Source organism: Lutra lutra, chromosome 2 (genome assembly GCF_902655055.1).
Source record: "Lutra lutra chromosome 2, mLutLut1.2, whole genome shotgun sequence".
NCBI lineage: Eukaryota > Metazoa > Chordata > Mammalia > Carnivora > Mustelidae > Lutra > Lutra lutra.
Window position 1 is genome coordinate 53,636,209 of NC_062279.1, and position 12,918 is coordinate 53,649,126.

Below are 12,918 nucleotides of genomic sequence, written 5' to 3' on the forward strand. Positions count from 1 at the left end.
AGTCTGTTTAAGTGTCTGACTCTTGATTTTGGCTCAGGTCATGATTTCAGGGTTGTGAAATCAAGTCGCATGTCAGGCTCTGCGCTGAGCATGGATTCTGTTTGAGATTCTTCCTCTCCCTCTCCCTATGCCCTTCCTCCATTCCTCTCAAATAAATAAGTAAACAAATAACTATTTTTTCAACAGAGGGCTGTCTCATTGCCAGAATATATTCCAACACAAGATAATGTAGCTGCATATTAAGCAGACTACCTTCACTATTCCAAGAATTCAGTCTAGGAAGATTTATTTAACAATTGATGGTTATGAGTAATTTCTCTCAAAGAATTTGCAAAAATATAAGTCATCAAAGTAGTTATTTGTACTAGAAATCCCAGGTGTTACCTTGGGCATACTAGAAAATATACTGGCTTTTCTAAAGTCACACAATACAAAATCAATGTACAGAAATATTTCTGTACACCAATTATGAAGCAACAGAAAGAGAAATCAAGGAATCAGTCCCATGTATATTTGCACCAAATACCATAAGATACAGGGCACTTGGGTGGCTCAGCTGGTTAGGCATCCGATTCTTGATCTCAGCAGGTCTTGATCTCAGGCTTGTGAGTTCAAGCCCCAGGTTGGGCTCCACGCTAAAAAATAAATAAACAACAAACAAACAAACAAACAAGCAAACAACAACAACAACAATATAAGAAACCTACGAATAAACCTAACCAAAGAGGTAAAAGATCCATACTCTGGAATCTATAAAGCATTCATGAAAAAAATTGAAGATGACACAAAAAAATATGTATATATACACATATATATATATTTTTTTAAGATTTTATTTATTTGTCAGAGAGAGAGAGGGAGAGAGAGCGAGCACAGGCAGACAGAATGGCAGGCAGAGGCAGAGGGAGCCCGAGCAAGGAGCCCGATGTGGGACTCGATCCCAGGACGCTGGGATCATGACCTGAGCCGAAGGCAGCTGCTTAACCAACTGAGCCACCCAGGTGCCCCTCACACATATGTATTTTTTAAAATTTATTTATCTATTTTAGAAAGAGAGAGAGAAGGAGAGCTGGCAATTAGGAGCTGAGGGAGAGGGAGAGTCTCAAATAGATTCCCCACTGAACAGGGAACCCAACATGGGGCTTGATCTCGCAACACTGAGATCACGACCTGAGCGGATATTGAGTCAGATGCTTAACCAACTGATCCACCCAGGAGCCCCTGGGAGAAAAAATATTGATATAATGTCTATACTACCCAAAGCAATCTATACATTTAATGTAATCCCTATCAAAATAGCACCAGCGTTTCTCATGGACCTAGGACAAACAATCCCATAATTTGTATGGAACCAGAAATGACCAAAATAAACAAAGCAATCTTGAAAATGAAAAGCAAAGTTGGAGGCATCATGATTCTGGACTTCAAGTTATGGTACAAAATTATATTCATTAAGACAATATGATAGTGGGATAAAAACTGAGACAGAAATCAATCAAGCAGTATAGAAAACCCAGAAATGAACCCACAACTGTATGCTCAACTAATCTTTGACAAAGCGGTAAAGAATACCCAATGGAAAAAAGATAGTCTCTTCACCAAATGGTGTTGGGAAAACTGGACAGCCACATGCAGAAGTTGGCCTTCCATATGTTCTTTACTCAGACTCACTAATTGTTAATGTTTTTATTCTAGTTGCTTTATCTTCTTTTTCATAAGCCTATTTTTATCTTTTGAAAGTAGTTACAGACATCATACCTCCTTAACCCCTAAATATTGGTATTTCTTTTTATTTTCAATATTTTATTTATTTATTTGACAGTGAGAGACAGAGAGGGGGAGACACATGCAGGAGGAAGGGAGAGTGGAAGAGGGAGAAGCAGGCTCCCCTTTGAAAAGGGAGCCCTTGAGTGTGTATTTTTTAAGAACAAAAACACTCTCCTTACATAGCCAGTGCAATGACCAAAATCAGAAAATATAACACTGATAGAATAGTACTACTTTGTCCAGAGCCCATGTTCAAATTTTATCCATTACCACAATTATGCCATATATAGCAAACTGTTATTTTTCTGGCCCATGGTTTCCAGGGTTATGAATTATACTTAGTCGTCATGTGTCTTCAGTGTTCTTTAATCTAGAATAATGCCTCAGTCTTTTTTGTTTCTTTCATAATGTAGCAATTTCGAACAATACCTATTATCTTGTAGAATGTCCCTCAATTTGAGCTTACTCTGTGTCTCTTAGGATTATATCTGGGTTATGCATGTTAGGAGAGCAGAGGTGGTATTATGTTCTCAGCGCATCACAACAGAAGGCACATGGTGTTGGCTTGTCCCTTTATTGGCGATGTTAGCTGTAATCCCATGACTACCATGATTCTGCTAAGGTTCTCCACTGTAAAGTCAGTTTCCCCTTGGTCATTAATAAGTAGTTTGTGGAGAGATATTTTGAGGCTATTCTTCAAACGTCCCCCTTCTCCAAGCATTTGTTGATAGTTTTTACTTGAATCAATTTTTATTATAATGGTTGCAAGTGGTGATTTTCCCAACTCTACCACATGTGTTAGCTGACATTCCACTACAAGGTGATAACATTTCCTCTCCCATACCTTCATTTATTTAGTTTTAATTTATTTACTTATATTTGTATGACTCCATAGATTCTTAGTGTGGTCACAGATTCTTCTTGAACTCAAAGTATTTATTAAATCTTACTATTGTGATTATCATGATTCTTTTTTCAGTATCTCCACACTGAAGATAAATGTTCTTTTTCGGAGAGGGAGGTGTAGTTTATCTCAATCTTCTTTTATCTTTTTTGTGCATTTTTCCAGAACCACTTTGCTCTCTGTGAATGATTGCAGAAAGACTTCAAAAACTGACTATGCTGGGGCACCTGGGTGGCTCAGTCATTAAGCTTCTGCCTTCAGCTCAGGTCATGATCCCAGGGTCTTGGGATCAAACCCTGCATTGGGCTTGCTGCTCAGCAGGGATTCTGCCTCTCGTCTTTTTTGAAGCCATGTAAATAAATTTTTCTGTCATCCCAAATCATAAGTTAATATATGACATACAAATACTATGGGCAGGCAGATTGTAGGGCTATTCAAAGGAAAGATGTTCTTTCGTGTCTCAGTTTGATATAGGACAGGGGCCATGAAAATAGTAATAGGGGCTCTGATGCCAATGACTTCGGCATTCCAGGGGGACAGGATGGCAGAACCACAGTAACCATAGAGATATTAACACCAGGAAATTCTCAGAAATCTTGGGGAGAGCAGTTGATTTCTCATAGAACATGGGACAGTGCTTAAATCAATATTGTTTGACTTTCAAAGGTTGGGATGTGCTTAGTCAGTATATAGTGCTAGAGTTTTCTACCACTTGAACATATGAACAAAATTCATACTATTTAAGTTTTAGTTTATAAGCATACTTTTGGTCTTATCATTCATCAAAAGTATTTGTTCTCACCCATGTAAATATTTTGGTGTGTTAAATTTGTATTCTTTAAGTAAGATAGTCCAATTATGTAGTAAGTACTTGAATCCTACTGCTCTCACAAGAGCTCAGAAAAAATAATTAGATAGAAGCTGGAAAGTGGGCTGAGTCAGCAACAGGCATGTGTGAGGGATTGAAATTCTATTAGGAAGAGGACACAAGGACATGGATAAGTGTAGGTTACAGATTGGCCAGTTGTGTTAATGTTATTCTATTCATCCTGTTGTAATGATCCCATTGATGTTTATCCAACTGGCAAGGTGCAATCTAGTCCAGGAATCATTTACCCATAGTCCATGTACCACAGAGAGTGTGCCTTAGGACAGTCAGGAGAGAAGAATAAAAAGGATGGGTTATTGGTTCCAGTTCTATCTTTTCTATTATTTTATGTCTATGGTAGCCAATAATTAGTTCTCTTTTCTTTTGTTGGTTATGAAAGATTCATAGTACATAGAGAGATTTATTTTAGTTTAGTTTTTAAAGATTTTATTTGTTTATTTGAGAGAGCGAGAGAGAGCATGAATTGGGGGAGAGGCAGGTGGAGAAGGAGAGGCAGACTACCCACTGAGCAAGGAGCTTGATGTGGGGCTTGATCCCAGGACCCCAGGATCATGACCTGAACGGAAGGCAGATGCTTAACCGACAGAACCACCTGAGTGCTCCTTCAGAGAGAGCTTTTAAATAGGACACGTGCAAATTAGTCAGAAGATATCTTTCAATAGGCAAAGAATATTTGTAAAGAAATATATTCTTATAGTGTGGCAACCATTAAAACCATCATTTATTTATTAGAATTAGCCAAATATATAAATGGCTTATGTGCTGTGGTATTTGTTAAGGGTGATAACACCCCACTGAGAGGTGTCATGAGCCACATCTGTTAGCTCTCATCTCCTGCCATGCTCGTAGCTTAGTTTCATGGAAATAATACAGTTAAGTTCCAGTCTTCCCTTGATTTTTTAAAAATTTTTTTGAAAGATTTTATTTATTTATTTGACAGACAGAGATCACAAGTAGGCAGAGAGGCAGGCAGAGAGAGAGAGAGAGAGAGAGGAAGGGAAGCAGTCTTCCTGCTGAGCAGAGAGCCCAATGCAGGCTCGATCTTAGGACCCTGGGATCATGACCTGAGCGGAAGGCAGAGGCTTTCACCCACTGAGCCATGCAGGCGCCCCCTTCCCTTGATTTTTTTTTTATAAACTTGATAAAGTTTTGCAGTTTCCCCATCTATAAAATCAGGTGGATAAAGTACATAATACCAGTGATTACCTCCTGCCTCAGGTCAGGGTTGTGGGTCCGTTCAGTCAACTGGATTACAAGAGCAAGACTAGACCTCTAAGGAGAACCATACGGGTGTTCTTCAGGAGAGTCAAATAGAAAAAGTGATATCCCAGCTTTTCTATTAGTTAGCTATGCAAACGCAGACAAATCACTTAACCTCTCTACATCTTAGTTTCCTTACCTGTAAAATGGTAAGAAGGCCAGATAAAAGTGTATTCTTAAGGGCTTGGTGAGAAGATTAGATGAGAGGGGCGCCTGGGTGGCTCAGTGGGTTAAAGCCTCTGCCTTCAGTTCAGGTCAGGATCCTGGGATGGAGCTCCACATTGGGCTCTCTGCTCAGCAGGAAGCCTGCTTCCCTTCCTCTCTCTTTCTGCCTGCCTCTCTGCCTGATTGTGATCTCTGTCAAATAAATAAGTAAAATATTTAAAAAAAAAAAGATAAGATGAGGTAAATCCTTTAAAGGTACATAAGTTCTTATTCAATGATTATTTTTTTCTTTACTTCAAGGATGTTCTCATGATTCAAGGAGGAGCTCTAATCGCCAGGCCTGCAAATCAAGTAGGATGTTGGTGTGGGTACCCCACTTATTTTATCTTTACAAACTTCATAGTCATTTAAACAAACACTTTTACTCTCATCCCTGCTGACGACTTCCCTAACCCTGATTCTGCATATGGTAATTATGCACATTTTGTTTCTGCCAGTCCAATTGCTACCAACCGACCTCTGCCACTCTAAGATTATTCCTTCTCTGTTGAAATAATGGCTTTAATTTCAATTGTGAGCTCTTCCATCAGCATCTCTGGCATTTGTAAATTAGACACAGAAAATCCCTTTCTTCAAAAAAATAGAGGTGTTCCACTCACTAGTGTTTGCCTGGAGCCCTTTGGGGAAGGGAGTGTCTTTTTAGCTTTCTTGGAAATAATAGGTAGGTAGATGGGGAATAGACATCCTAAATCTTCCCCGGAATTTTATTTTGCCAAGTCTTTCACTACGTTCCTTTAATACGTATCAAAGAATTTATTGCGTCACAACTTGGTTTATATAGGTTTAATTTTTCCAGCCAAACCAACCATTAGAACCACTCTCTTGCACTAGAACTAGCATATTGAATCCAGAATCTCTGTGAAGGTGCACACACAGATGCATTTAAATCAACATTTAAGTTCCTCCTTTGGTCAGCGTTCTCAGCATCGGTTTTTTCACCAATTTCCAATATTCATGAAAACAGAATTAAACAAAGTCCTATGATATTTTTGGCATATAATTCTTTCCTTGCAGGTTTGGTTCTATAGTTGACATTCTGGAATATACCTTTATATATTCCATACATATCTATGAGGTTTTAACCCCATGCCAGGTACTATCCTATTCTCAGAACTGGAAATCTGTTAAGGAACAGAATCCAAATCCCTGTCTTCAGGGAACTTCCACTGTAGTGGGGGGAGACATAAAATAAACAAGATAAATAAAATATATATCATGTTATATTTGGTGGCTCTAGAAGCTAAGGAGAGAAATAATGCATGGAAAAATATGTGAGGAGTTTATGCATGACATTTTAAATAGGATGGCTACCAGGAAAGCTTACACTGACAGAATGTAAATTTTGAGTAACAAAAAGAAGGATGTGAGTTAGTTAGTTATACATACCTCTGAGAAGGAATGTCAAGTGCGAGCAGCCTGGGACGGGAGTGTAACTGATAAATTAGGGGGAATACTAAATAGGCCAATAGGCTTTAAGCAGAAAGGATGAGAAGGAAGTATTAGAACATGGAATCAGAAAGGTAATGGGGACTAGGTCATGCAGGGCCTGTGGGTACTAGCAAGGGCTTCAGCTTATGTCTAATGAGATGGGAAGTTACCGAGTAGATTTTGAGCAGAGAAGTGACATGATTTGATTTACCTGTATCAGAACCATTCTAGTTGCTCTTGTGAGACTAATGTGTGTTTTGGGGACAGAAGGTGGGGGGTAAAGTTGACTGAGTGATAGACTGTGGGGGCCATTGGGAAGTTACTGCAGTAATTCAGAGGAGATTATGGTGGTCTGGACCAGTGGGATAGCAGTGTCATGGTTAGAGGTGTCAGATTCTAGAAACATGTTGAAGATAGAGCAAAGACGATTCCCGTATGGGATGTAGTAGAAAGAGAGGAATAGAGGATGACTTCAACAGTTTTGGCTGAGCAGCTGAAAAAAAATGATGAATCCTTCAATGAAATAGGAGAGACTGTATGAGAATCTAGTTTGGTAGGGATTAACAGGAACTCAGATTTGCACATGCTGGCTTTGCTGGACACTTTTTTTTTTTTTTTAAGATTTTATTTATTTTAGAGAGAGAGCAGGAGAAGGAGCAAGGGGGAGTGAGAGGGAGGAGGGGAAAGAATCTCAAGCAGACTCCATGCCGAGTGTGGAGCCCAGCACAGGGTTCAGGCTCAGGATCTTGAGATCGTGACCTAAGCAGAAACCAAGAATTCAGTGCTTAACTGAATGAGCCACCCAGGTGCCCTGCTTGCTGGACATTTTAAAAGAAATATCAGTAGGACTTTAGGTTTGGGTTTGGCTATAAGGGTTTGCAATTCAGCATAGAGAAGGTATTTAAAGGCAGGGAACTGGATAGGATTACTTAGGCAGTGGAGGTAAGAGATAATGTTGAACAAGAAAAGAGGAGAACTGAAATAAACAAAAGCGTTTATTTAAGGTCTCATAATTGCAATTTGGGTAGCACAGATCTGTGTAGAGCCAAATTATGTCCCTCTAGGGAACAAAAGTCAGGGGTTTTTAAAGACAAAAGGGAATGTTTGTATATATTGTTTACCAAGAATTTTGATGGGTATCTGTGGCAGAAAACTAATCTTGGCTAAGCATAATTGGTTGCTAAGGCTACACTAAGCCCAAGTCAATTACAGTAGCAAGTTGCAGATGCTTGTGAGGAGTCCTTAGAATATTTGCTGTTTGGTGCAGTTAAAAACTCATGGTACTAGCTGCAGAGGACATACACTTCTTAATGGCCTCTTAGCTCCGTTTTAAAACCCCTTGGCATAACTGAGTCCATTTTATTTCACCTTTCACTAAAGAAAAGGGGAAAAAACTAAACAGAGCCATGACACACTCTAATACTTAAAGGTTGAGGAGATGAGAAGGAACCAAAATGGTACGGTATGCTGAAAGTCAAGAGAAATTTGTTTTAGCTGACTTTAGTTGCACAATTTAGTGGGAACAAAGTGAGATTCATCATGAGAACTGGCTCTTTCTTGCAGGGTGATTCCTTCAGATTAAGATGCAGGAAGGTTTTCATGCAAGGGAAGAACATCTTTACAATATGAGAGTCTAAAGTCTGATTCCATAGTCAAGGGAGTTTCATTGGGTGTTCGGAGTTTTAGGGTATGCACTGAACTTCAAATCCTCCCATATATCTCCATTCCAATTCTCTACCACTCATTTAATTTTGATCAATATAGTGTTTATTTATTATGTACAGTTAAGAATACAGGTTGTGGAATCAGACAGATTGTTTTAATCCTGTCTACTACCAGCAATTTGGCCTATGGTGATTTACTTAAGCTCTCTGTGCCTTCTTTTCCTAATCTGTGGAATAGAGAAGACAATAATGCTTACTTAAAAGGAGCCTTATGAACAATAAATATACTACAAATGTAACATTTAGTACCTTGAGCATAGCACTTCCTAAGTGTTAGCTATGGCTATTCTTATGAGACTTGGTAAGGCAGAGAATTCAACTGATACTACCATTTGACAACAGAAGAAATCTCTGACCACTTCAGGCCTGCAGTGGCCTGAGCTAAAGAATCATTTTAAATGGTTTTCAACAGTCCTTGGGTTTCTAAATGTCTTTTAGGTGAGCCAATAATCTGGGTTTTTAAATGTTTTAATGAGTTAGTTTTTTCTGTTTCAATTCTATTTCATGATGGAATAAGATCATGATTTTTTTTTTATCAAGCAGGTAATATAATTTGTCAAGTTGTCAAAAAAAATTACCAATGTTTATTCTTCTGATCCATGAGCATGGAATGGTCTTCCATCTTTTTGTGTCTTCAAGCAGAATCAAGTATCATAGGGTGTCACTTACTTGTGGAGCATAAGGAATAACACAGAGGACATTGGGAGATGAAGAGGAGAAGTGAGTTGGGGGAAACTGGAGGGGAGACAAACCATGAGAGACTGTTGACTCTGAGAAACAAACTGAGGGTTTTGGAGGGGAGGGGTGTGGGGAGTTGGATGAGCCCCGTGGTGGGTATTAAGGAGGGATGATGTATTGCATGGAGCACTGGGTTTGGTGCATAAACAATGAATACTGGAACACTGAAAAGAAATAAAATAAAATAAAATAAGATGGTAAAAAAATTTACCACCACAGATACACATAAGTAAGGAAGTTAAAATAAAATAAAAGCTCCTTACTCTGAGGTAACATTAACATTTTGGTGCATATTTCTTTATGCATCTCCATATAAATCCATAAATTTCTGTGAGCCTACCTCTCTCCAGGAGCTCCAAGAACTCTCTGCTCCAGGGCTCTCAGCCTCAAGTCTCAAAGTTTCCTTTGGCGTAAAAGGAGCTAAGTCATATGCTTATTTTCTCCATCCAGATCTTCAAAGAACGGAGGCTACATTTATAACCTGTGGCTCCTGAACCTGCTCTGCCTAGATGAGGAAAATTGTAGTTGATTTGGATTTGAGAGAGACAGGTTGCATACTCTTTCAGAATCCCTATTCTCTTTCATAAAGTATCTAGTGACAATAGATTAACACTTCTCACACCACTGTCTTTGTATTCCTCATGTTTTCACGCATTTTGTGGCTGGGCAATATGGCTTCCCCAGGCCTTATACCAGAAGGTACTTCATTCTAGGAGACCTTCAGGAATACAAATTTTTCTCCTTATAAGCTCTGTTCATAACTTATGGTCATACTATCTGTTGAAAAATTTACCTCTTGTGAATGACTTCTTTTTTAATATAATAGTATTCCCCCCCAAACATACTAAAGATATATACTATAAGAAGTGATATTTCTGCATTATAGTTTCAGGCAAAGATACTCATCGATAGACTTGACACAAAAGCTTACAGTCTGAGAATGTTATATAAAACAATGTCTGGATGAATTCAATATTATTCTTTGTGTATACTTGTCAAGTGAAAGGGGATAACTTGTCCGTTTTGTGCATGCACCATTTTTGTATTTTAAAGTACTCTCCTATAATTTTTTTTTTGTTCTAAACATGGTTTCTGTGTTATAGCATTATTTGTTAAGTGTAGTTGGAGGTTGAAAATTGGTGAATAAAAATGGTGCCAAAAAAAGAGTGTACCTTCCAAAGAATGCTCTGCACTTTTCCTCCACTAACTGCCACTTACATTTTAGCCTCTTCTTCCTTTTTTGGTGAGGACATAAAATCTTCACTGCACTAAATTTTATCAGTTGTTTATTTTCAATTGTTGTTATTAATTACATAAACTCGTTTTCATTGTTCAATTTGGTATCTTGGTTTAGAATGAAATAAATCATGATTTGTTGCATTAAAGTTAATGGAATTAAAAAACACTGTAATGGCTTTTCATCTATATCAAGGTTTTCAGGGATGAATTAAAATTACCAAGAAAGAGAAGTGTATTTATTTGGTTGCTTCACCACTGTTGCCCATGGGCTGTCAGATTTCCATCATGAGTTTAAAGGAGACTGCCTATCCACAGTATCTTCTAAACTAGATAATAAACCCTAGATTTCCCATATTTTCGTGTCTTGCAAACTTCTATTATTATCTGTATGAGTCAGGAATTTTGTTCACGAGAAGAGTAATCAAATCTTGTGGTCATAGCAAAATTGTGATTTTCTGGACTGATATAAGGACTTCAGAGAATTGAATAGAACCCAGAAGCAGGAACCAAAGCTGCAGGGTCAGTCTGTCCTGGAATTACAGCCCAAAGTTACTGGGCACAACTACCATCACTTGATCTTTGACAGCATCATTAATCCTAATCACCCCTTAGTCATTGTCTCATTTGGTGCAAATTAAAAATGGTGGGGAAAGGGTGCCTGGGTGGTTCAGGTCAGTTAACTGTCCAACTCTTGATTCCCGCTCATGTCATGATCTTGGGGTTGTGAGATCAGGGCTCTGCAGCGGGTGTGGAACCTGCTTGGGATTCTCTGTCTCCCTTTCCTTCTGTCATTACCCCCTCTTTCCTTGTCTTTAAAAAACAAAACAAAACAAAACAAAACTAGTGGGTTAGACTCCAGTTGACTGAATTTGGATCTTGTGCCTATGTCCTGACTATCAGTGTTTGAAGAGAAGTGTTTCCTTCCTTTGGATTCTGTAGTGGGAGGTTGGGCACTGCATTTATTCAGTATTGTACCCATGGGAAATTTTTCTGAAAGAGGGAAAATTCATGTTGGAAATCCAAAAGAAAACACATAGCCTCTATAACTGTCTTTATCTTAGAAGTCATGATAAATGTAGTTAAGGAAGTGAATATCAGGGGCGATCATTTTCAATGGAAAAAGAGAAATGTGAAGTAACACCATATTAATAAATGAAAGGAGGCAGCTTCATAAGAGATGTTTTGTGCAGGGATATCTGGTCAGCTTCTTTAGCAGGGATCCTATTGCAAGAGCAGTAATTTTAATTGTCATAATCTGGTAAGAAAACAAAAGAAAGGATTTAATATCTGAATAGTGAAGTCATCATGCCCTGGGAAAGCCAAATGACATGATGATTCCCTGTGTGAACAAAGTTTGGATTATCAGTATTATATTCATATTGTCTGTGGTCATCTTCCTTCAGGAAAATGCCGGCATCTGCCAAATAAATCAATTGATTAATTTAATTATTAATTAATGTTAATACATTTTAAATTTTAATAAAATTTTCAATTAATACTAAATTAATGTTGTTAATGAATTTTTTGGTTTTTTTTTTGTTTACAAATTTTTTTTGGTGTCACAGTTATATGAGAGCCATAAGAATATAGGTTTTATATCTGTTTTTATGTTTGTGCATAGCTAATTCTAAGGGGTAACACATTACCCATTTTAGAGAAACACTACTCTCTCCTAGCTTTGATTAATATACACTCATGTTTATCTTTACTCCAAATGCCATTCATTGACCCACTGGAATACTTTCTTGATATCCTCTTATGGTTATTATCATGAAAATAGAAAAAAAAAAAACCTGTCATTTTGTTTTGCTACTATTGAGAAACTCCCATGTAGAAGGCAATTCAGTTAAATGGTTAAGAGTTCAAGTTTTGGATTCAGGCAACTTTATGATCTTGGGAAAGAAACTGGGCCTTCGGTTTCATCATTTAGAATCTGGGGCTAGTAAATAATACATCACTGCATTGCATAGCAACCTGACAAATAGAACCTAGGACATAATAGGTATTTGATCAATCATAGATATTACTGTGAACTTTGGAATTATATATTGAGAAAACTTCAGTATTGTTTGAGGAGATATTTTCTGGGAGGTTTGTACTTGTTTAATATTTATTAGGAGAAAATAGTGTTTAAATTCTCAGAAATCAGAATAGCCGTTCAAAGAAAGCCGCTGATCATTCAGGGGAGATTATTAAAGGAAAGGACATGAAACTGACAAGCTTTCGCGTTCAGTCAAAATCGTTTTAGAGTCACGTAATGATCTATAGCCGGGGAAACCTGTTCATGAATATTTATCCCCTGCATCGGCTTGTTTCCCTTCCATTTCTGTCTCATCTTATTTTCTCCCCCTCTCTCCCTCTCTTAAACACAAGCACTGTTACCAGACCAAAGTGGGTCTGCTCCTTAGTGAGTTACATAAAGAGACTATGTCAAGGGGAGTTGCCTCACAAGGTCATCTGTATTTGTACAAAAAAGGAGATTACTGGGAATAATTTCCAAAGGTGTGCCTCCCCAAAGAAGAGAAAGCAACCTCCTTTTATTAGGGCTTAGAATGAATATTCAGACAGGGATTTGAACATTATAATGAGGCTGAGGCACTTTCTGATTCCTCTGTGCTTGTATCTTCTTCATATGTTTTTTGTTCTGTTCTAGCAGCTCGCCAGTTTCTAAAAGGTGAGATTGATAGGCAGAAGCTTCTAGGGATTCTCTGAGTTCAAGAGGTCAGCTTTGAGGTCAGAGGGTC